The following is a 26,116-nucleotide window of genomic DNA, read 5'->3' as shown; positions in this document are numbered from 1 at the left end:
CCCATTTCTGGAATAGAAATTGTTTAATCAAATGCACCATCACATAAAAACTGTGTTGAAAATCATAGTAATATACCCACTATTTGAAGCTATACACATAAAACTGCAAATAAAACTGATAATAAACATCAATATAAAGAAGTGTATGGCCTATGTTATTGCAGAAATAAGTAATATAAAATGATGTGACTTATTTAATAACTAGTTTTTTTTTTTTTCAATATGAATAGTGTAACAGACTCTGTTTCTTTGTTTTGTTTTGTTTTTTAAGCACAAATGTCACAAAACTTAACACCAAAACATAGAGTTAATTTGACTGGTGATCTTAAGGTAATGCTACTTATGCAATAGTCTGTGGCTCACAAGGATGGATCTTCTCTTCTTGGTATAATGATGATTCCCAGGAGCTGAGTAAGCAGATTTTTCTTTTCCTGGTGTTTTTGGTGACATGTTGATGATGAACCTCAAACATCAGGTTTTGATATTTGTAGGAAGTGCTATTTACGCAGTAACTGTGGCTAAGAAATTATAAATTATTTTCTATGTGATTCAGAACTTTTTTTTTTTTTTTTTTTTTGGTAACTATGAACATTCAGTATTGTTGTATGCCACTGTGTGGGAAACTGCTGATCACAGCCTGAACCTCAGGTTGACCACCTGAGGCAAGCAATGAGCCAGCTGTGGAAGCACAGGTGAAGGTAATTCAGCTGTGCTCCTGGAAGGGGGGAGCTTGGCTCCACCTCTTCTAGACCCCATTTAATGGCTGACTGCCACTGAGGGATGATCTTTTTCCCTGAAGATTTGAAGATTCTTTCTCTGTGGTGTTTATCGTGAGCCTTCAACACTGGTGAGCATTTCCATTTATTATCACTTATCTTGCTATCGCAGTAATGCTTTTTAATGAAGCATCTGTTCAGATCTTTGTTTACTTATTCATTGTATGCTTATTGACTGTACAGCCATGTTATCTGAGCAATAAGCCCCCTCAGTGTTAACTATGTAACTACAGAATTCACCCACCTAGATTTTGTTAAGCATCAAATGAGAGAGGTTACTTTTGATTGAAATCCACTAATGTTTTTTCAGAGTAGCTGCAGGTTTTACTCATCTATGTTTTGCACAGAACTAGCCAATAATGTTAGTACTCATAAGTCTTTCTCTCTTATGAACATTTTGACTTTGTGAATGTGATTCCACGAGTTATTGGTATTTCTATATTTTTGCAAGGAAGGTATCTCTGTGCTACATTTAATCAAAGAATGAATTAAATTATTGAATTGTTTTCAGATGTGGCAAAAAACATTCTTGTAAAGATTGAAATCTACTGTCAGTCGTTTATACAAGTATCATGAATGACCTTTCCTACACAGATGAATACAATTTGAGTGAAAGACCAGAATTCAAATAAGGTTGATTTGTTTACTGTAAACATGAATAATATGGTGAGCATTTACATGTTCATTGAGTTATTTATTAACAAGTTCAAATGGAAAATGTGAAAACACTGGCGTGTGATTTACTGCAATGAGTTTATGCATATGAAAGTTAAAATTAACTGAAAATTATTGTAATGGAAATGACATTTACTGCAATAAAAACACTCATAAGAACAATTTTGTCAAATGAAAACAGAAACTAAAATTACAGATTTCAGTTCTTCTGTTATAAAGAAACTTCTGTACGAAGGCTTTGCAAAGGGCTGTTGGCATGATATTCAGCAGGACTTGGTACTGAATCCAGCACGTAGGTGATAGTAACCTGACAAGCTTGGGAAAGAGAAGCTAGAAAGTTAATCAGCAGATAAGGATCCAAGTGTGCTGGTTGATGGCTTGTTAAATACAAGCTAGCAGTGTGCCTCGGTGGCCCAAAGAGCTAATGGCATTCTGGTCTGCATAGAATCATAGAAATCAGAAGTAACTTGGCCACCGGAACTAGAGAATTAATTATTACCTCTGTACTTAGCACTTGTGAGACAACATCTTAAGTACTATGTTCACTTTGAGGCAGCTTATTGCAAGAAGAATATTGAGCAGTTTGAGCATGTGCAGAGAAGAGTGAAGGGGCTAGGAAATAAATTAGTGTTCTGAGGAGTGACTGAGAGAATGTTGTTTAGTCTGCAGTATTATCCAGGGAGATCTACCTCATTGCTTTCTACAACTACCTGGAAGGAAAGATACAAAAAAGGAATAAGCTTTACAAAAACTTGTTTTTCCTGTTGCAGTAGTGAAAGTGTGTGGGTAAATGTCCTTTCTAGGAGAAAAATTGTGTTTGGCTGCTGGTAGATCTGTGGCTTCCTATAATTGTTTAGTTCTTAGGCAATAACTTGTGTTAGATCTATTTCCATTTTTGCTTGTAAAGAAAAGCAGAACTAGTTAAGACCAAACAAACATGATTTAAAAAAAAAAAAAAAAATATATATATATATATAAATGCTTTGTTCTGGATGAAGAGTGCACAGAAGAGCACAACATTCAGAGAAAAGTCCTTGGGCAATTAAAAATAGCTGCATACTGAAAGCATAGGTATCCTTCTAAGCTACAAGAGAAAAAGTTTGGATGTGATATGATAACTAGCATGAGAGATCGCTGGTTCCCTAGATTCTTTCATGATTCTCTAATGGAAGTGGATGAAAAATGATGTGAAACTGGGGGAAGACATGGAGAAACATTACATTGCGATGTGTGGTAACACCTGCAACTGGTTGCAGAAGCAGAGCATAATGGTACAAATATCCTTTTAAGGAAACAATTGGTTGTGGTGGGTGTTTTCTTTAAGTGACTAAGTAACTTGTTAACCAGCATTATGAAGAAATGAACTCCATTCTTTGTATGTACACCAAGAAAGCAGTCTGAAGCTATTGCATTACCTGTGTTGCTCTTGCAAAGAGGATTGCAAGAAGTGACCCTGAAGTATCATATTAAGCTGAAAATAATTCTACTGATCTTGTTGAAATGACACTTCTTTTTGGTCATGGGAATGGGGATAAGGTAAATGCCCGCACAAAAAAAACAAACAAACAACAAACCAAAACAGTTCGGGATTGGTTTGCAGAAAGAAATGGTTGCAATACTGGTAGGGTTGCCAGCAAAGGCCTTTAGGGTCAAGAAATACATAAGTTCAAGTAAGTAAAATATCAATATATTTCTCATTTAAGAGATTCTTGTTGAATACAGTTTTAGCCAGGCTCTTACACCGCAGAGCACTGCAGTAAATACTTGATTTGAAATATTCAGAAACAAGACAGATTTTCATATATTCAGTTACAAGAAGATGACGTCTCACAGTGTTATAGCAGAATATTAGAGGTGATACTGGTCATCAGTATTTTAAGTAGCATTTTTATTACAGCTTTTTTTTTTTTTAACAAAAAATTACATCATAGGTAATAGATTAATAATGAATATTATCTTCTTGTTAGATTACACTACTACTCATTTCTTGTGATATCTATCAAACATGAGTTGCTTACGGTGTTTCTTTGGAAACATTGAAAGTGCACTCAGGTGGTGGGCAGTTGCCTGCCATGAAATATTACTTTGTTTTATATGCAATATTATTCACCAGTGAACAATTAATGTGTCCATAGATAGTAAAGATAAGTGTTTTATTAAATTCTGGCTCAAATAGAAATTTTAAAGCTACAAATCTTCCTTCACCTTGAACATATTTGAAAACATGTATAAATATATTGATATAGGATAGAAGCAATTCATCTAATTTTTTTAAACATCTGCTATTGAGGCCCAAGTGTTTTTTTCCACTTATGGAAACAAAGGCTCATTAATACTTTAATTTTCATGATTTGAATTGCATGCTACTTCAAGAAGTAACTACAGAGTACGAAGGTAAAATGAGCTTTGGTTGGTACATTATTATGTACATCTGGACATGTTGGTCTGTTTAACAATCTGTTAGCTCTACAGTTTGTATTGGCTAAAAATAGTTATAAACGATGTAAATTTAAATGATCTTCATTCTAAAAAAAATGCTTATAGATCACTGGCTGTGACAACACTTTAAATGGAGATAAATGAATGCCTCAATCTGCTTTTCCTCCTGTAAGAATATTCATTTGTTGTCCCTTATTGCCAATAACGGTAGGGGGAATTCCATGTCATGTTCTTGTTAAAGTGCTGGCAATTAATTGATTGATGTCATTAAGCAATCAGAGCATGCCTATCTGCTGATATCTTATGAGTGCCAAGCATCTAGAGAGGAGTGCATTACTTCATCTGATTTTATAACCTTTTTTGAGGTCCGTGCACGTTAGAATCAGCAAAGACTTCTTTTAATGAGGCAGCAGCAGTAGCATGGTTACAAAGCTCAGAATCCATTTCCTATGGATTATTTTCCTCTAGAATATTGATGACTTTCATATCGAGTAAGATACTTTGATTTAAAAAGCTGCTTTTATTTTTTCCTGGATGAAATATGAAACTTCCTCTATTCTTGATGGCTTTTTCTTGCAAAAAGTCAGAAGCAAATGTAGCTGTGTTCCCTCACCATTTCATGATCTTGTCCACCATCCTGTTCTCTTTGTGTTAATGGTGTAGTTAGAGTTTGGCAAGCTGTCTATATTATACTGTTTTCTTATTAAAGAGATAAGACAGTAACTCTCCTTTATTCTAGCCTGAAATTGTTTCTCTTGGTGAGAAGTGTAACTGTTACTTAGCTTTCAAATGGAAGTTGCTGGTCAGATTTTGAGTTTTCTATACTAATTTACTAGATGCTGTCCGACTCTAATTTACTGTGCTCTTTCTTTTACTAATTCTTAGTATTTTATTTTCTTTTTAACACAGTCTCATCTCCCTAATAAATCATAATTGTCAACTGAGATGTTTTTATTCAGTGGTGAGTTTTGTTTCTATTTTCCATTCTTTCTTAGGTGATGAGTCTGTGGCTTAGCTGTGAATTTCTATATTAGCAATCTCATTTCCAGAAGCACTTCAGTTTTATTAATTGGTTGAAAGAGATGAGGTTAAACACCTGATGTATTCATCTTGTTTGTCAGTACAGATGAAATATAGTATATGTATTGTTTGTCTAAAAACTATTATAAAAAGTCAGGAATGTGGTAACATTGTGAAAGGGTATGGATAAATAGGTCAAGTGACCATAAGCATGAAGTATGTCTGCAGAGGTAGATGGAATTAGTTCTCATAATTACTAAGGAAGTCCGCAACATCTGCTCAATCTTAAAGTCTCAGAAGCCTTTAGGCAGCAATAAAGTTACTAATGGCAGATTGAGGTTTCACTTGCTCTTAGTATACTAGACATTAAAACTGTGTCACATCTGTCTGTCTGTTGACTGCTATTAAAAATGAGGTATGTTTAATTGCCTGAAATATTTAAGTGTTTAATTGGGAATTCTAATGCTAGAGTTTAAAAAAAAAAAAAAAAAAAAAAAGTTTAAAAAAAATGTTATTACAATGTGGCTTAGATAATAACTAGTTAAGACTCTGGATGCAGACTAGTGCACATAGCATGAGGAATAAGCAAGACCTAGAAGTCATGGCTCAGTACTGGCAAAAGTGAAACCTGGTGGGAAGGGTCCTGTGTTTGGTGTGTCATGATGGCTCTTCAGAAGGCACAGGCAGAGTATGAGACAGTGAGTAGAGTTGTATGTGAGGGAGTGGCTGGGCTGCATAGAGCTCTGTTGGCGATTATATGGTTGAGATCTTGAACATAGCTTTAATTTCTGAAGTTCTGTCAAGAATCTCGATCTAATTCATTTGTCTTTGAGTCATTTCTGCATGTGCTGAGCCATACATACAGTTTCTGCATGCATATCATCTGGTGTTCTGAGAAATTTTTGCTAGCATGAAGGTACTTTTTTTTTTTGTGCTAAGATAGACTTGTTAATATGGAATGCTAATGTTTATCTGATTTTCATTAGGAATTCTATTTTGCTTGTCTCTCTTCATTTAATTTCAACCTTGCGCTGTATTTCTATGCTGCATTATTAAAAATTAAGTAGCTAGTCTAAAAAGAAAAAGAAAACAACTGCTTTGAAGCATGGAAAGGAAATGACCTTTTATCCCTTTTGCTTACAGACCTCTGCAGTTGCTGTGCTGCAGAGATTCTACTGAAAGATATTGCTGGGGTATAATACGATACACAGCGCAGCTGGATGCAGTCTGCTTGCCATGCCAAATACATCTTGCAGCAGACAAGAGGTTTAAAGGATATACCCATGAGGGACTATTAAATGAATGCAACTGGAGAGGAAAGTACAGGAAAGAGCCTTATTCTAAAGATGCAGTGTAAACTAAACATCCATGAGCAGCTGCTGACATTAAGACAAGCAAAGAATAACTTGGCTTTCTATGGAATAGACAATATAATGAAAAGGTGTATGTGATGGTGTCCATCATCACTGTTCAACAAATAAACTATTTCTTCAATTTCAGATATTCACTGACTTAGAAGAAGTTTCTGAAAGAGTGGCAAGAAAAACTTATTAAAGAACCTGGAAAACTTGTTCTGCTTTTTTTTTTTTTTTTTTTTTTTTTTTGTTGGTGTTGTTGTTTGTTTGTTTTGTTATGGCTTTCAAAGAGATCTGAGGTTTCAGCTTAACACTGAGAGGACCATAGAATGCATCTGCGAAGCATAGAGATTAGTTGCATAGGGAATCACAGAATGTGCAATATCTGGATTTTACTACTTGATACAACACTGAATGTTATGCATGCTAGTAGCTTCTGTTCTACTTCTTCTTCCTCCATGTTAAAAGGGTGTTCAGAGTTAGGTTATAAAATGTTTTATGACAAGCAAATTCATGTAAGCATCCTTGTTACTTGAGTTTACCACTGTGTGAAAGGAGTTAGATTTGTTTATAGGAAGTAGAATAAAGGAGCTAATAACTGAGAGGAATTTACATTCCTGAGGAAGCTGGTGAAATTGTGTGAAGGTCTTTCAGAAGCTACAATGTGTTCATTTACTTCGAGATAACAATTCTTCACTGAAATACAAAGTAGACAATGAATTACTGTACTGAGGCAATACGCCAGCATAAGAAATATACATAGTAATGGAGGGGGAGGCAGTAGGAGGTTCTTAAACTTTTCCAGTGTATTAGGTCTAACATCTAATATTGTTTTCTCCTGTGTTTTTATGTCCCACAGTAGGAGCTTTCACATTCTAAAATTTGGAAGAATGTAGTTACGTTTTATTAGAGTATCATCATAATAATTTAAGGGTTTTATAAATTATCACACATTTGTCTAAATTATGACAAGACTAAATTATGTTATCTCTGATTTTGCTGAAGTGAGATTGCTTCTCATTGTCAAATTTATCACATTTTCTTTGGTCTTAGTTACTATAAAATGCACAGAATTTCGAGTAATGTATCACATATCACTTTCTGAAATTAAGGGAAAGAATTTTTCTTGTATTTGACCAACCATTCTTACACAGTAAGATAAAGAATCTTAGATTTATTTTTTTTTTTAAATTAAATACATATCTATACTCACATACATATAGGTTGCTCTGAAAGTAATACTTTATTTCCTGAAAAAATACAATGGATACAAAGAGCTTAATGGCATATTTGGTTGAACAAATATTTAGTTATTTTTCAGTGCAGTCACCAGCATTAGCTATGCAATTTTACCAGTGATGAATAAGAGTTTGTATGTCACACACATATATATCTGTACCAATGGGGATGACCTATTGTTTAACAACAACTATGATAACATCCTTACAAGGATAAGGTTGCCCATGCAGTCCATCATTCATCATATTAAACAGATGGAAGTCAGAATGTGTCAAAACTGTGTGTGTGTATACACACACAATGGTTTTGATAGGATAATCTGGTCAAGAATGGTAATGTGCTCCACAACTTTCTTCCTGGTATTGGATTTGCAAGAAATAGGTTTGTTATCTTCTCTGACCTCACTCTTGAAGTCTGAGCCTTCAGCTTAGCTGGCATCATGGTGCATCAGTCAGAGCTGATTGTTTTCTGGGTTCCAGAAAATCTGGAAGGATCACTGCTGGATTGCCATTAGTAAATTCACTATTTACTAGTAAACTTTGAGATATTAGCACTAAAGCAATTAACTAGCAATTCACTGGGTGTGATTTGCAAAGTAACAGCGGCAGGGTATCTTACTCTAGGAGGCATGGCTGCTAATGGAGAAAGAAGGGTAAGGCAGATCTAGAGTGTCTCTTTTCAACAAAGTGGTGACAGAGGACCAGGTTTATATTCTTTTTTGTAGTGAAACTGAGTTATCCTAGTAAGTATCCTAACTGGCATCCTAGTAAGGCTTGCTATTAATTATGTGGGGGTGTTGGTACTGAGACGAATGGTTGATACTAAGGTGAAGTTTCTCTTCTGACTTTACAGAAACAACATGAGCTGGGAGGCCTCCCATCCCAGCTGCCATTCTGTTGCTGTAGTTGCCAGTCCATAGGGTAGGTGACCATTTGCACATCTGTATCTGTCTGGTACTTTGGCCAGAGAAGCAAGTTTGTCAATTCCTGCTGTTGTTCAAGTTCCATGCAAGATAACCACGTTGAATAAATCATATTCTTGCCTAAGCTGCAATTCTTTGCTGACTCTATTCTAATAGACACAGCAAGCCTTGTGATTTTCTGTAATATTTTTGTGTCTAGCAAACATTTACAGTTATTTTAGAAAAGATTAAACAATTTCAGAAAGGGTAGGAAATCAAAACTCTCATACTCAAAGGCATAAACCAACCTCTGAAGCTAAAAAAGCTTTTCTTACTCATTTCCTTTCTATATTAATACTTTCTAATTCCTTCTGAAGCACATGGCATTGCTCCAATTGGAAATAGGATATCAGACTAACAAATGCACTTTCCTCTGTAGTATTTTCTCATTACTTCTACATGTGTTTTCTTCAGTTAAATATAATTTAATAGAAAGAGTCTTGTGTTTACCCCTACTATGGCTTGTTGTAATCATGCTGTAGTGTAATAAAGATGGGAATTGGGAACCAATTTATCATTCTTTCCCACGTAATACATCCTTTTTTTCTCCTTTCATTTAATTAACCCACCAACTTACCACTAGGAATACAACATTTCAATGGTGAAATGTGCTTCACAGCATTTTGCCCTCTGTGTTTCAGTAGATGTTCAGCTCTGTCCTGAAAAAAGTCTCATGTACAAAACCAAAAGATATAAATCCTTAAATGACAAATGAGTGTGAGCTTTCACCATGGCACCTGGTTGTAATTTCTTTTTGTATCCATCCATGAAGATATTTTATATTCATCTGGTGTAAATTTCCATTCCCAAGTGTATGACTTCTGTGAAGAAACTAATTTTTTTATTATTCGTATGTGATATTTACTCTTTTTTGTTCTTGGCTAACATTTCCTTATGCATAGTAGAGGATTTTCCTGCACTGTGATATGGATAATGTTGATACTGTTAGTAGTTTCCCTAAGACTTGCATTTACCTTTCCTGTTCCCAGTCTGTTCAGCTATTTCTAATGTTTTGTGCTCTGTTCTCTCTTATAAATAGAGAATGCTATTTCTATATCTAAGCTTTCTGACTAGTTGTCAAAGGCACATAGGGCAGCAAGCCTCCCTGTTCTCTCTCAGAGGTAATTTTAGAATAATGTTCTCCCATTGCTATGTTCCTGGCTGCCAAGTTCAAGACTTTGCTCTTTTGTGCAATATGGAAGAGGGAGGAAAAAAAAAAAGAAAACAACAACCAACAAAAGCCCTAAAAACAGAAAACTGCAAGCCAAGGAGAACTTGCCAGTTCCTGAACAGACAGTTTTACATTCCAGAATCTGAAGTAGGCAGAAGTCTATCTAATTTGCACGTCTATCTCATGTAAGTCAAAGTGGAGTTGTAATTGGGCAGGTATGTTGGAGTTACTCCATCTCTGGTATGATTCCTCTAAAATGCTGTGTCTTAGTAGCTTACTCTGTTAAGAGATTCCTGTTGCAAAACAAAACAAAACAAAAACAACCCCAAAACTGTATACAGCATAGTTGCCTCCTGCTGAGTTTTTTGGCTTTCGCAAGTGATTGTTATAAATGCAGTGGAAACTTCTATTGGTTACTTTCTATGTCAGATTCTTTGTGTGGGGAAAGCATTAACTTGTCCTACTGTTCTTACATATGAAACTTTGGTGGTTCAGATAGTCAATAATATTATTTTTTCTTCTCATTTTCCTTACAGCCCAGGTAAGGGGTTGGTTCACAGTAATTAGAAAGTTCATTCACAGGATTATCCATGTGTGATTGTGAAATGTATCTGGCAAGCTTTTCAGCCATACAGTGGTCACTGTCAGCTGTATACTTTTATAGTTAGCATTTCTCCAGCTGAGCATTCTCTGGTTCAACACCTGATAAAACAAATGGAATCGTTCACAGTGGCTTCAGTGGGATCAGGATCCTGTCCTTACTGATTACTGCCTGTAGACCTAATGGATTCTGCTACCAAACACTGTCTCTTGTAAATGAGCACCTTTATGGATGTGTTGGCCCTTTGGCTCAGGAATCATGTGTGTTTGCCATTATCACTCTCTTCGGTGATGTGAAAGCTGGTAATTATGTTGCTAGAAGCATAGCTAAAGATTTTTAAAGCAGTATTTTTCTTATCCCCTAAAGTAAATATGTAATGCAATGATGTGGGACTGTACTGCTGACAAGAGAGAGAAAGACCTTTCTTTGCTGTTACTGCTGACATATCTGGAGTGAGTTTTCTAAATGCTTAAGTTCAGTTTTGACACCGTGTCAGTATATAAAAGGGAGAGTGTTTCCAGTGAGCATCTAATATTTAAGTCATTCCCATCTCTTTGATGTCAAGGTGTGTGTGTCCACATTAAGTGCTCATAATGATAGACAAAAGTACTGACCTGTCTGTCCTCTAGAAAAGAGACAGAAAAGGCACTCTAGAAAGTGACTGAATCTGGAAAAATCTGAATTGCTTTTTAGAGACTGTTGTTTGTCTCTCTTGTCTAAATAAGCTTTGAAGAAAACAGCACTCTTTTTTAGCCATCTAGTAGGTGCCTAAAACTTAGTGGAATCAGACTGGGTGTAGTTCTGGAAGGAAATCGTGGAACCACTCATGACATTATGCCTCAGGCATCACAGAACATCCTCATAGGAAATTTGCCTGAAAACCTTAATTGAAATCCAAGCTACTTGCGAACCACCAGCCATCCATCTCACTGAAAGTTTATTAGGATGAATTGTATGTTGCTCCTATTTTGTGTGCCTTCCACTGGGAATAGCACTGCATGGGAAAGATTTTGACCGCATTAGCTTTTTCTCTCAGCGAGCGTTTCTTTCAAGTATTGAAATTCTGAGAGTATTGATTATCTCTGTCAGATCACTCCATGCCTTACTGTTCATAAAATTTCTCAAGGAGTTAAAAAGAAATGAAACTCAAATTACAGATCATTTGTAAGCACAGCGGAATCTATATCCTATTTTTGCAATGTGAAATATATTGGTTTTGACTTTGTGGGCTTTGATTATTTTTTTTTTCAGTCATCCATGAATCCCTATGGTTTATGTTCTCATTACATTTTTTTTTTAAACATAAAAATTCAGAAGAATGGTCAAAAGAAACCAGCATACTTTTGTATAGTTTCTTCTGTGGTTCACTTTAGTGCTGTTTCTGAAATGTGTGCTTGCAGAAGTTTGCTGAGGAAGGGGATGTTTAGGTTGGTACTGTTATTAAATTGCGCTTTAGAAGATGATGTTCATTGATGGGCCTGTCATTGTGGTTCAGAAGATCACCCAGCTAACCATTAAGCCAGATATAATGAAGTGTTAATGTTTTAGTTTTTGTTTATGTAAGTTAAAATCAATAAGAACGATGTGCTTATTGCAATTGTAGTGATTGCATAAATCTGTAAGGCACTGACGTATATCTGTGGAAATGTCAAAGGTTCAGCTCATCCCTCACTGCACTGAGGTTGTCTTTTCACAGAGCTTGGATAGATGGCCTAAATAAAGATGTCTGGAGTTAGATTTACTTTTGATTGATGATGGGGGAAACTCTCTTCTGATTAGTAAACCTCTGTCTCTTTTCTTAAGATCTGATATTGATGTTTCTCATAGAATGAGGGAGAGATAAAGGATAATGCTCCTTTCTTCATCTTTTGCCATAAAACATCATAGTGTGTATTTAATTAAACCAGATTTCCATTTTAAGACTTTTTTCATTTGGGAAAAGAAAACAATAACAACAAAACAACAGTCAAGGAAAAAACTCGTCAGTTCTGTGCTACTATTAATGCTTTTGTCTTACCTAGAGACACAATGTTGCCTCAAACTGCAGACCAGTTTAATACAGTTATTGGATATACAGAGATTGAAAACTAGCAAACCATACCATAAAGTATAAAGCAAGCAAACAAAAATTAATTTGCCATCTGTGAGTAAGCAAAAAGACTACATTTATTTTTTCATAGTTTTTGATCCGATGTCTAGTTAATTGTAAATTCATATTGAGTGTTGATAATGCAGCTGTCTTGTTTCTATTATATGGTGTTTAATGTAGATCAGAGTATGCTGTGCCAGTTCCCATAAGGGGTACTAACTTGGAGCTAGATGTGCTGTGAACAGTTGCGTAGATCTTTCCTGCTCTCAAGAAGGCTGCCTAAAAGTTAAGATTTGGAATTACAGGGGCAATTCAGAATTCCAGACTGTGGGAATTATCTTAATGACGTGTAATTAACTCAGTTAAGGAAGTATGTAAAGAACTAGGAGTGGAAACACATTATGTAGAAAATGAGAAGGGTAGAGTATTGAAAGCATATTTGAACTCACTTCTCACTAATTATTATTTTTTAACTTAGATGTTAACTGTGTCCACTTTATTTTAAGTTAATTGGATTCTATAGCTCCACTGTCATAATAAACCTCCATTTCTTGGAGATGGAGCAAATTACATTCAGAGCAATGTCCCACTAACAAACAGTAGGAGGTAGCATTGACTTTGTCTACACTAACTGATAGTAGTGCAGGGGTATATATGTAAGAATATAATATGTTTTCTACAGGTAGCAAAATGGAGATGAAATTAGCCTGGAAGCAACTGCTGGTCCTTCTGTAATATAATTGATGTACTCTTCAAATTTATTACTAAGCAATATCAGAGAATCAGCAATTTCTTAAATACATGAATAAATTTTCTTTAAAAGAAAAAAGTCATACTTAATATGAATGTTATGTTACTAAGACCAAATATTGCTGTCATACCATACAATTATCTGTCCACTGTAGTGAGTAAATCTTGTTTCTCTGATTTATCTGATATTCAAGTCTCTAAGCATATACATTGGAGAACATTCAGGTCCGAACCTTAAGGAATTTTGTACAAAGAAGCATGTTGAACTAGTTTTTTTTTGTTTTTTTTTTTTTAAATTGAAGTGGATATTCTGTCCTGTTTCCCTACACAAGTGCTCTTTAGAAAAGGTTCTGTGCTGTTTCCCCATGCAAGTGCTCTTTTTTCCTCTCTCAAGTCACTTGTGGCACGTTGTGGACATCCAGATTTGCATAGTTAGCCATTACAAAACAAGTGTTCCATGTAATATGGAATGTTAACTGCTTTATAGTCACTTAAGTTCAGAAGTGTTTGAGTTCTTGCACTGGTTTTCATTTCAGCTACATCCAAATGTTAGCCACCAAGACTAGGGAGCTAAATATATCACATCTCATTTCCACTCACCTATATCATTTGTATATGATTGGCTTTAGGAGCTGGGGAAGATTTTCCATACATCCTGGTGAGCTACCAGAGCCATCTGAGGTTTTGTCATTTCCTTATTGATTCCCAGTTGTCAAATTATGTCAGCCATTAAAAATAGTTTTTTAATCTTCTTTCTGTCTCTTGAAACTAGAGAAATCGTTAATTATTTTCTTACTTAGAGCAGGAAGAATAGCTTAATGGCTTAATGATTGAGAAATAAGTAGTTAATAAAACACATACCAGAGAAACACAGCAAGGTTCACTGGCTCTCTTTAATTGTCACATTTTCCTGTTCAATCTGTATAATCTTACAAATACTGCACCACATTGCAGCTGAGTTTCCATGGTACTCTAGAACCTAAGTATTAGGTAAAAAAGAGATTTAGAAAGGGAATTGCTTTTTACTCACAAATGAATAACAGTTCTGAGTAGATATTCTTTACTTATGGTAAAGTCTATTACAGAATAGTGCTCAAGACTTGTAAGTAGGTCTCAATAAGGCTTGTGTTCGTACTTTGTATTGCTAATTTCCCTGGAAAATTGTTTCATTGTTGTGGGAGCCAATTTTAGGGAATGCTGCTCCTATCAAGCTATCAAAACACATCTTAGTTTAGACAGGGGAGAGAGCAGTAAACAATACAGAAATAGTGGATAAATCAAGTGTGTGTGTGTGTGAGAGAGAGATGTATATGTAAAGGTCATAGCTCATACAATTCTTCGATGAAAACTTTTCAAATTAATCTTTAAAGGGTCAAACAGTGCAAAGAAAGTAACTTGTCTGATACTCATTTATTTATTTATTTATACTTTGATATTTTATTTTTTTTAAAGTAGCATTTCATGATAGGGTAAGATTTGAGTCATTATTTATTTTAACACAATCGTGGCACTGAGGTTTACAATACCATCTTGCAACTTTATAAGCTACTTTTTCCACAATAGTGACCAAGTAATTTGTTCATTACATTCGTTTCCTTGTTTTCACCTTCCATCCCTTCCTTTTCTTCACTAAAGTACAAAAGCAGTAGGCAGAGAAAAGAGCAGAACGTTGATTTAAGTTGATTAGAAAGTATACCTAGCTCTATTAATTTCTAAGGGATAGAAATTTACCCATAAGTCTGAAAATTACCTGTTTCTCAAAGCACGTTCATCTTGCATGTCTATTTCAAAAAAAGTAGTAATCAATTTTGCAGCAACGTGCTAGGCTAAGCAAAGCTTTATTTTTCTAGGTGACCAAGAATTTGTAGAACAAGAGCTCTCTTGTTTTTCTCAGTTGGTTGTACAGCATTGTGTATGGTGTAAGGCTTATTTCTTTATGATGTGACATTCTATTAAATATCAGGTTATGTAAATAAGAGTTTATTTCATTAAAAAAAAAAATCTACATTTACAAGACTTGCTATATAATAGAGTCATTTCAAAGGCCGTGTTAAATTACAAACAATTGAGCATAAAGACTTGGCTCCTTTTTTTGTTTTGCTTTGTTTTAGACAGTGACCATCCTTCACTTTCTGTATTTGAGTAAATTACAAAGAATAATTCTTAATAACTGAATGGGGGAGAAGAGAATGAATCAAGAGATAACATTCTTAGAGTGCTCAGGTGTAGATTGCAACCGTGTTTCACCTGTACTTTTAAATATACTTTGAACTGGAAATGTTTTTTTCTTTACTATTTTATACTTTGAAGATCATATATAATTCATCTTCCTGCTAGGGTATATATTTTTTTTCTTTCCACCCTTGAACTTGTTTCTGGAAATGCATCTGCTTGCATTAGTTTTCTTTGTGTTGCTATTTTTTTTTTTTTTTTTTTTTCTGGAAATGGGCTTAGCTATCATTGGGAGGAGAAAATGTAGGAAGAGATGACAGCCAGGTGTCATATCAGCGTCTGAGCCTGGAGTAACACATAATGTTAACTGCCATTTATCTTCTTTAATCTCGTTAATGCTTGGGAAATCCTGCTAATAAGATAATGCAGTTGTATATCCGTTGATGTATATAAATACAGTACTCGTTCCAAGGAGAGCTGATTTCAGTCAGTGTCTTAACTTTCCAAAAAATGTTCCCTATCCTGTAATAAAAACTTTCTTTCAGATCTTGACAAAAGGTTCACTGATCCCCAGAGTACTGCAAATGGTGGTCATAAAAAAAGTCCATATTTAGACTCAGTTTGTGCAAGATTTTTCTTGGTATCCGGTTGTGCTGTAAAGAATATGATCAGCCTTGACTGATATGATGCTGATCACTTTCGTATATTTATTTATACTTTCCTCCAAAACTTCTTAATAAAATGTACCGTATGTTTGTAGTGAGACTGATTACATCTGAAATCAAAGTATACAACCACATACCTATAAACACTAAACACTTCTTGTTTGCATTGAACATTGAGATATTCTGTGTGTGTGTGTGTATATATACACTCACATACATACACACATATATTTTTGTACTTTTCTATCTGAAAAGCAAATACTTTGATGTCAACTATTCCTGTAGACATAGTTTTCTTGTAGGAGGTAGCAGGTACAGGCTATGCATCTCAAATACACGTGACCATTTAAGTGATGAATTTTAGAACATGAGAAGAAATTTCATTGGTGAAGAGCAAGAAGAATGATAATAGGACACATATAAGAGAAGTCAGAATGACTTGCTGTACTTCACAATGAATTCTTCCCTAAATTCTTCCTTAAAGAGGTGTGAAACTAAACATACTGTTGGAATCCTAAAGATAAAGCTTTTTGAAGCTAAGAAATTCTATCAAGATAATTGAAGTGACCTTGGTCTACTGCAAGTTCTTTTGCAGTTATGAACTTTTCGCTCTCATTTTTTTCCCCCAGGATTTTAATGAATTTAGTGTGTTTATGCTGCACCAGCACGGGTGGCTGTAGCATCTCATAACTTGAAAGTCTGAGAGGAATAACAATAATTTTCCAAAAATGCAGGTGAATGTTGCTCATTTATACTCTTTCAAGCTTTAGAAACATGGCTCTCACGGTTGCTGGTACTTATTTACAGTCCTGTATGAAGTTAGTAAAACTGAAGTCTTCTCACAAAATCAAACAGGCAAGTTAATATATTGCTGTTCTCCTGTGGAAGAGCTTCCCTCTTCAACAGAGAACAGTGCATATCTTTTAACAGCTGCGCATTGTGGAATATCAATCATTAAGCCATATGTTCTATACACTAGTGGCACTGTACATCTGTTATTTTTCCAACAAGTGAACAGGCAGACAGACAGAGTGTACAGGCTGGGGGGTTATATATTAGTGCATGGTTGTCTAACCTTTTGACTTGCCTGGGTCGCAATACGTGAAGAGGAATTGCCTAGGGCTGCATCTACAAAGGTTGATCTGAGCATAATGTCTCCTAATTGTTTCCATGGAAACTATAATCAATACAAACAGCACATTAATGCTGTTTAATAGAGAAAATACTCGGCTGCAAAACACTCTTTTTCTGTAGAGCTACCATCATTAGTCATATATTTTCATCATTGAACGAGAGCCTGCATGTTGCACCCATGAAAATCTCTCTGGTAAGAGGGGTCTTCTGAAAGTCTGGTAAAGAGGCATGATCAGATTTTTAATTACAACACAATATGTTCTGTTTGAAAATCCATGTGTAATTTATTTATGTCAACTGAAAATGGAGTCACAGATAAACCAAAGAATCTGTGTTTTTTTTTTTTCTTCTTTTTTTTTTTTCAATTTTTGAAACTATCTTAAATTCTTTTATCAAAATGGAAAGCAATGCTGCATGTTTTTCACAGTTCACAGGGTTGTGTTTAGTCAAGGTTTAAAATGCATATGCTTATTTGCTATAACTTGAGTTAGCGCTGCACTGCACCCTCAGGGTGCTCGGTTTTCTCTCTGGAGTGTACTAATAGCACACCAATGTGATGCATTGCCAGCTGTGCCAGTTCATGTGTTGGGTGTGGCTGATTCAGTGTTATCCTAAGGCTAATTTGCTTTAGCTCACCTGGCTTTGTCACCCAGTAACTTGGAGGTAACACTTTGTTATATCTTTGCTTTAGTTTGGGAAGTAGATTATGTCTGTGATATAGGAACAACAAAAGATGAAGTATCCATTTAAGAGCCCTCAAAGGAAAGAATCATCTCTAACCAAACATGTGTTTAAATGTGGACTGACATTTTTCTTTTTAAGAGAAGCAGATGTTTCACATCATATCCCATCAAGAATCTTTACAGTCTGTCCCTTTTTGCTTCCTTTTCTTAGCCAAGAAAGTACCCTGATCATAATTTGAATGAAAATATTAGACCTTTGCTCAAGGCAGTCATGAGTTTGCACAGCTAATGCATATTTCTGCTATTCTTCTTCTCGAGTAATAGGGAGGTCATCTTTGTTATTGAAGTGTTTAATTTATGCTTAAATGTGCATTATTGATGCAAAATATTAGCTGGAGAGAACTGTTCTTTGGATGGCTTCCTGCATTTTGGAGACTGGTAAAATACGTCTCTTTTGAACATTAGAGTGTTCAGACAAAATGGAATACCTTGATAGAAATGATAACACAATGCTGTAGAAGCAGTTATAAAATTGTGCTCCATTTTTGGGAGGGATACTTGATCAATCTTGTCAGAGTATTTCAAAATATCTGCTGTGTTTGTGAGATGTTCTTCATGCTGTAAAAAGAGGTGGCTGTTTAGAAAGTTTATAAGCAATATTATATGTAATCTCTTGTGGAAATCGCCAGCCAGCATTGTTTTCTTCCTTATTAATTACTAGATAGTACTAATGAATAGCCACCCATTCTGGTAGAAAATGTTCAACCACTGGGATTAAATGTCAATAGGGTCTGTAGTTAACAATAAAAAATTACTGAGAGAAAGCAGTGAGAAAGCCAAATTTTGACTCATTTTTGTTTTGATAATAGCTGATCATTTGAAAATGTGCACAACTCACTTGCAATATGCAACCTGAGCAAAACGAGTAAGATTTTTGCTTTGTAACTATATTGCACTGGTTGCAGGGTTTCAGTAGGAACCCCACAACATTCACACCTACATGCTCAGGCACTGTATAATTCATGCTATAGGTTAAACTCTCATTAAAATTAAAGGTAAAAGTTTTGAGTTGATAGAGGTCGTAAAGCTATATACTTCTTTGTATGTAAGCAATCAATATCCTGTTTAATACCTGCTAACATACAATGTTACTAGAACATAGTAACATAACAGTTTGTGATTAAATGTTCATGGTATTACTGTTCTTAAAAAGAGTCTTTCACTGCTCTAGGAATGCATCTTGTTCAAAAGAAATAGGATAATACAAGTACAGAAACTATAGTCACGTTTTCAGTCTTTATTTTGCAGTGAATATAAGGTAAGATGTTTGCAGAAAAGTTGTTTGCAAGGTTTATGTAATAAGATGGGAAGGTGAAGTTGAAGCTGTGAGCAGGGCAATATGAGAATTGCCAAAGGAGTAAATGATGAAGAAACAGATGTAGAGAGAAATAGTCTTTCATAAGGGCAAGTGTTCTCCAAACGTCATTTGCTTAATAGTTACTGTTGTTGTCTGGTGACTATTGAAGCCATTTTGTTTTATACCATCTGCCCTAGAGGGAGGAAATAAAGCCAGAGATGTCACTGCTGATAATCCAACCGTATTTTAATAAAATCTTTTTTGTTTGTTTTTGCTGTTTCTGTTTCTTTGGTAGTGATTGGTTGCTTTAATATGCTGTTGATTTTTTTTTTTTTTAAACATCTGCTTTTATCCTTCAGATAACTATTTTTTTTTTTTTAAAGTGAAAAATTTAAGAATGAATGAAATTTTACAAGAATTTTTATCTTTCTAAAAGATCACTTTAATCTTTAGTTATTACTGCATAAAAATGCAGAGTATATATTTCTTTTTCTACTTCCTCAAATAGATGGCTTTACCAATGGCCTGATATGAAGCATGTTGATATCTGTGGCTATCTTTCCACTCATCTCAAGCAACTTTTGTTCTTGGTTCTAAGATGCAGGACTTCGTACCTTGAAGAGTTACAATGGTGTAATCAGAAGACACCTGTAGTTATAACATTACCATAGGTCCTGCTAATTTGGCAAAGAGGTGGAAAAAATGGGCTAACAGGAGGGATGATCTAGATAGTAAAAGTCCACTGCTGTAGTTTTGGGGTTTTTCCTTAAATCTTTTTGAAGAATTGGGTCCATCCACATGTCCTATGAATTATGTGAGTTCAGTACTTAAGGGTACCCACAGAATGCGACTCAGCACTACTTGTCATTAGCAGCAATTTAGGAAGGACAGCTAAAAGACTGCTATGCATGATTTTGCTTTGCCAGATTACTTATGGCAGAGGTGATAATTGTAATTGAGACTTCAGTATCTTTTGTCATGGTAATTACACACTGGATCTCTTAAAAGAATTTAGGAATGCGTACAGCAAAATGTAGATCAGAAGCTTTGCCACAAAGGCAAGGGAAATGAATTAAATTAACTTTTCATTGGGTTGTCTTGAATACTCTGTTAAATAATACAATACAGGTATGCTTTAAAGGAACAAAAAGAGTGCAAAAGCGTATCTCTGCAGCTTTACTGTGTGGAAATCTAATTCATGTTTGCTTAGATTTAGTGTAAGAGAAGAAGACCTTGAAAATTAGACTGTCTTTGTTCCAGTAGTCCTATTTAATTCATACATGACTGCATTGAGAGAAGTCTTGTACCTCCTTGATTTATAGTCTTTCTCTTATATCCTTATCACCTCTGAAGAGGAAAGACTTATCCTCCGCACAGAGGTGGATAATAAGTTGGATAATAAGTCCATACTTGAAAACTGCGGAGACTCTCCCATTTTAGTCAGAAGATTTTTAGTTCTGTTTCAGACACTGAGTCCTATTCTCCATAGAGTTTGTGTAGGTGCTGTTAATTGAAGAATGGAGCAGACACAATGATATGCAAGGTAAGGATGTGACAAATTTTTCTATAATTTATTTACATCATGTGATATTTACATTTTTACACCTTATTGCTTTGTATATGACTCTCAGATGCTGTATTTTCATAACAGAGGTGTAGCAAATCAGTCATAGAGATCTCATTTTAATGAAATCCCTTGGCCACCACTAGGACTGCAACAGACTAACTTCAGAGCAAAGCATAAAAACAGCTGTGTGTTCCTGCTGTTTCCCACTTGCAGCAGCAGAAATGGTTTTGTATATGGAGATAAGCAAGAAAAATATCTAGGTGCATGGCGCAGGGCAGGGTGCATGCCAAACCTATCTTCATTCCTGCTGAGCACAGCAGGTGGCTGTAAGTACCAGGGAGCCATAGTGTGCAAAATTAAGCACTTTACTAACTATTCAGTGGTGGAGCAAACACAGCCAAGCGAGTACTGCAGCCAGGATTTATTTCTTCCTTTCTGTATTCTGGGCTTTTTCATCAGACACTTAGTGAAATCTGGGCTCTATAAGACATTCAGTATACCATCAAAACATTGTTACGATAAATGGCTGTTGTGAGAAGCAGCAATCTTCCAACAGATGGAAATCAGGAAAGATAGCAGCAAACAATAATAATATTGGTTTGGTAACCAAATGGTATATATTATGTTCAAAATTATTTTGTCCCCTTGTTTTACATTGTATAATTCATGTCATCTTCGCCTCCCCCCTTATATCCTCTTCAATATATATTTATCTGTGTAAGAAATAATTTGTTGCATTTGGAAATTCTTAATAATAAAACCTTGTTCTAATGCAACAATTTTTATTATTAGATAGCATAAAGCTTTGTTAAGGAAGTCTGTATCTGTTAGGAAGCTTTGAAAGTTGAATTATATGCAGAAAATGTGAGAAACATGCAAGAAGTCATTCTTTTCCTACCTTTTTCAAACAGTAGCAGAGTAAGTCATAAGATCCGAGTGTTCTTACTCTCAGCTTTTCTGGAACTAGGCTATAAATTTTTATGCCTCAAACTTTAAATAAACTCAGTTATATATCTCTAAAATAGTAAGCAATTTTTCCATAATGATTTTGAATTAAGTGAAGTGTGCCATTGCTTTGGCCTCTGTGGCTACATCAAAGACTGTTCCATCTAAGTAAATTTTCTACCTGCCAGACTCAGTAAAGAAAAATAAATCTCACATTGTTCAGTGGAAACACTGATGTGTTTTATGTGTTTCATAATGCTGCATTTGTTCTAATGTTCCAAAGTTATAGTCTGCTGCACTGGGATATGAATGTGGGCAGCAATCATTTTCTTGATTATGATCTTAAGTCTTAGGGAAGGAAGCTGAAATTGTTTCCTTGTTCAGTAAGAGCAAAGTGGCAGTACATGGTCCTGTAACTGACAGGCCACAGAAGGAAAGATTATAAATAGAAAAGTTATAATTATCCCAAATGCAAAGATGGAGTCTGGATCAAATGTGAGATTTTCTTTTTGATTAATGAAGGTAATTTCTGATTCTGCTGTACATTGTATTGCATCTAAATGCATCTTGAACTGTGGGAATTGACCTTCATGGTGACCTACAATGATATTTTGAGCTTATTAAGCCTGATACATAAATCTAAGTTATAGTCATGTTGCATAAGAAACAGGAAAAGCATAATTAATGGAAATAAGTACATTTATGAGATGTACAACAAATACCAACCAACTCCCCTAAAGAGGGATTAATCTGTCTTTCCCTTTACATTACATTTTGATCTAGAAAAGGGAACAGCAGTTCTACAGTGGTTTGTCATGCAAAATTGTTTAGTAAACTTCAGCTAGAAGAGGATATTTAAGAGTTTACTTTCTACACAATTATCAATGCTAGGAACAGACATATTTTAAAGTCAGTTCTCTTGATATTCATTTTAAAAAATGTACATTTAAAAATGATTTCACATTATTTTTAAGCAGATATTTTTTAACTGATTGAGTGTGATTTTCCTGAGATTTATAACAGTGATCATTTATGGAGTAGAAGGAGAAAGTAGACAGGAGGATAAAAGTTTCAGATGTAAACTTTTTTAGGGGAGTAATATAGAATATTTAAGGAAAGTGACTGATTCTCAAACACAAATCTCATCAATTGTACTGTCTCCCATTACTGATGATTTTTCTAGCAGTAAAGCCATTGTTTGACTCCCTAAACAAATATGAAGCATGTTAATCACAGTGCATCCTGAACAGGTTTATAGTACAATCTAAACACCAGATTGCAATGTACAGAGTCAGATTAGAATTTGCTAAATCAGCTAGTACTCAGTACAGCCATGGCAGCAAGATGTTTAGCAGACTCTAGGTCCCTGAACTTAGGTAGGCTTTGTGACCTGCATCGACTTTAATGCTACCATAGCAACATACCTATCAGCAGCAAGGCTACTTTAAATAAAGTTAGCCCCAATATGATTACATAAACTGTTGTTAAGTCTTTGTTTCATAATATACTCACTCTAAAGGACAGTGGATGTCTCACAGGAGTGAGAAATCATCATGAGCTGGATCTCTGCTGTTCATGATGTTGTTTGGTAGATATAATTGATGTGATTTTCAAAACAAAGAAAGGCAACTTAGTCCCTGTTTCTTGCAGGGGAGTTGGACTAGATGGCCCTCAGAGGTCATATCCAACTCTAAGGATTGTATAATTCTACTAAGCGTTCACTGAGATTATTATGGCCAGGCTAAACACACATTCTCGTTTCATTGGTGAGTGGTAGTTTTCACTTGGTGAATGATTGTGCAACTTATCCTTAGACAGGTTATATGGAATCTATTGACTCACTTGTAAAAACTGTCCTTTGTTGAGTTAAGTAGAGCACAAATCCTCAAGCTGAAGTTCTGTGCTTGTGAACTCAGGTATTCAAAGATCTAGGTTAAAAGAATATTTAAGAAATGTTGGGAAACTTGACTTTGTGAGTGAAAAATGCTAAGCAGTAGCCCTGATCTATGACGTGTCCTGTAGTTCATAAGACAACACAATTTTGTATGAAACATACCTGATTCATACCATATTCAGAGCAGGTCAAAATTCAGCAGCCACATCACTTCTCTTCTGAAGGCTATTCCACAGCATTGTGATCTAGGAAAAAGATCACAATCACAAGAACCAAGAATCCTCTTGGTTTCTCAGCAGTTACAGCTGTTGAAGCTCAGAGTGTGTTATGATTTTTTTTAAAGAAAAAACTTCCCAGAGCTGCTCATACATCACAGTAATGTATTTTCTCTTACATTCTCCGCTAACAGATTCCTTGGGCCATTCCAAGTTATTTAACACTCTCAATACAGCACATCCTGTGTACTTTATGCTAAATCTATATTCTATCACATCGACTGAATTTCAAGTGTTTAAGGGTTGACATTCATCACAAAGTCCCAGTTTTCATCATTGAGATATGGGGAAGGAGCTGACTATTTTCTTTCTTCAGACATGATGATATCTACTGAATCTGAAAACTGAGTGTCTTAACCTGTGGCAATCTATGCCCATAAGGAGAGGAATCTTCCATATAAGGGTATGAAATCATACCCCGTACTAAGAAGCTGGAATTTTGTCCTCTGCTATATCGTACATTACGTGCTGATTACATGATGTAGACTCAAATTCATGACTGGTCTTTAGTGCTCCAGAGGAAACTTGGTTCATAAATGCCACAGAAACTTACATTTACTCTATAAATGAAGTCAGTCACTATATTTTGCCAGGATAGGTTAAAAGAAAAAATGAGTAAGGACATAAATGCTGAGACAGCCTATTCTGGAATTTTTGGAGAGGCAAAAGACAGTCTGTCTGTTCTATTTGTTTTTCTGCTTGAAAAGTTTTTTGTTTTTTTTTTTTTCTATTTGAATTTCCTGTAGTCGTAGAAAATATTTTCAGCATTAAACGCAACTTACATCAATATTTCTAGATGTGCAGTTAAAAGAACAATGGTTATTTGAAAGGTAATCTAATTGAGAAAGAAAGATTAAAGTGAATAAAGTTATCGAAAATATATCACACCTGGCTTTGGACATTACTGAAGTACAAATAACGAGTTGGGAAAGTATGTAGCACTTCTAGAAAAGTTATATTCTTGGAAGTGAACAAAAATGCTCTTGAGTTTAATCAAAGAATTAATATGAGACTATGTTTTAAATGTTTATGAATTTTAGAGAAAAAGTTGGCCCTGGAGGACTGAGGGGAAGAATGGGAAGGTTGGTAATGAAAAGCAAAAAGGGAACAATTAAAGTTGTGTTATGGTGAATTTATTTTATATGACAGCTACTCCATGCCAAGGATGTGTGCTTGAACATGATCAAACCCAGGTGAGAGATGGTTAAGAAAAGTACCCATGAATATTAGAAAAATTTTCTGGTAGCTTTCTGATGTTGTAAACTATTTGTCTATGTGATGGTTATACTCATACCTTGTTACTGCTTATAGCTCAAGAAGCATCCTTGTGCTGCTTTTGACCCTGTTTCTCTATCCTTTGAAATCTTTTCATAAGTACAGAACAGAAGTAGAATCTTTTCATTTGTACTCTTTTAGAAATGGTTATAAAAGCGTTAAGTCTTCACATAATGCATTTGATTTTAAATGATGGCGCTGTGCTAATGATTCATGGTTGTTTAGAATCTCAGGAAAAAAAAAGTCGATGTATTGTGGGCTAACTTTGTTTTTTTTTTGTAGAAGTCAATAGTTAAAGAGATTTCCATTTCAAATCTTTATTCAGAGATCCCACATCTCCTTGTTAAAGTAACTAATTTCTTCAGGAATGAAGATGTTGCTATCTATATTTTTAATGCATTTTATATTTTTATTGGACTCACTTATTCCCTTGGTTTTGTTAACTATCATTCCTATGCCAATTTGCAGCATTAAAGCACTTTAAAATGATTCCCAGCAACATAACACTATTCCTTGCTACACAGACATAGTCAGGAATTCTGCTATGTGACAGAGAAACTCAGAGAGGTGGATTCATAGAGATTTTAAGTGACTCTCCACAAATAGAGAAAACAAAAATTAAGTTAATAAGGCATAACATTTCTTTTGATCTCAGCAGTAAAAAGTAAGTATCACAAGTGATATGCCTAGGAATTTCAGCCCTGTTCAAGCAGATTTATTTACTCAAGCCTAAAAATAAGTTGTCAATTGAAAAGAGTCATTTATTTGCTAGCGATTCAGCTGTGAGATTTGCACACCTATCTTTGAGGATAATCAGATAACACAGATCTATGAACTTCTTATACATAGAGATAGGACAGGTTTGCTGAACTTGTCAATCTAAGCAGTAGGATTTACTTTGATTATTTAAAGTAGAAATTGTTTCTGTGATCTGTTCTATTTACAAGGTGTCTGTTTACATCTCTGTAGAAGTCAGTAGTTAAGCTGTTTTTTAAACTGTACGCTGGGTTTCTCTTAGGGAGTGCCCAAGGAACTGTCAGAAACAAGCAAGTTCTGTCTTGGATTTCATGGAT

The 26,116-nt window shown here is 35.1% G+C and overlaps 2 long non-coding RNA genes across 3 annotated transcripts in view; one reads left to right on the top strand and one right to left on the bottom strand.

Moving 5' to 3' along the window:
- Positions 1–704: 704 nt before the first annotated feature.
- LOC107312887 overlaps positions 705–26,116 on the top strand; it is a 137,275-nt gene continuing 111,863 nt past the window's right edge. The window contains exon 1 of one of the 2 annotated variants that reach the window (XR_004307075.1): positions 705–847. This is a non-coding gene — a long non-coding RNA (uncharacterized LOC107312887). The remainder of the gene's footprint in view (positions 848–26,116) is intronic. The other variant, XR_004307074.1, reaches the window with a different exon arrangement.
- On the bottom strand, positions 13,952–23,725 carry LOC116653385. Its single transcript, XR_004307076.1, has 2 exons — positions 23,656–23,725; positions 13,952–14,055 (listed from the first exon to the last, which is right to left on the bottom strand). It is a non-coding gene; the product is annotated as an uncharacterized LOC116653385 (long non-coding RNA).

Source organism: Coturnix japonica, chromosome 4 (assembly GCF_001577835.2).
Source record: "Coturnix japonica isolate 7356 chromosome 4, Coturnix japonica 2.1, whole genome shotgun sequence".
Lineage (NCBI taxonomy): Eukaryota > Metazoa > Chordata > Aves > Galliformes > Phasianidae > Coturnix > Coturnix japonica.
The sequence above is the reverse complement of the archived record's forward strand: the minus strand, read 5'-3'. Positions and strand labels throughout refer to the sequence as shown.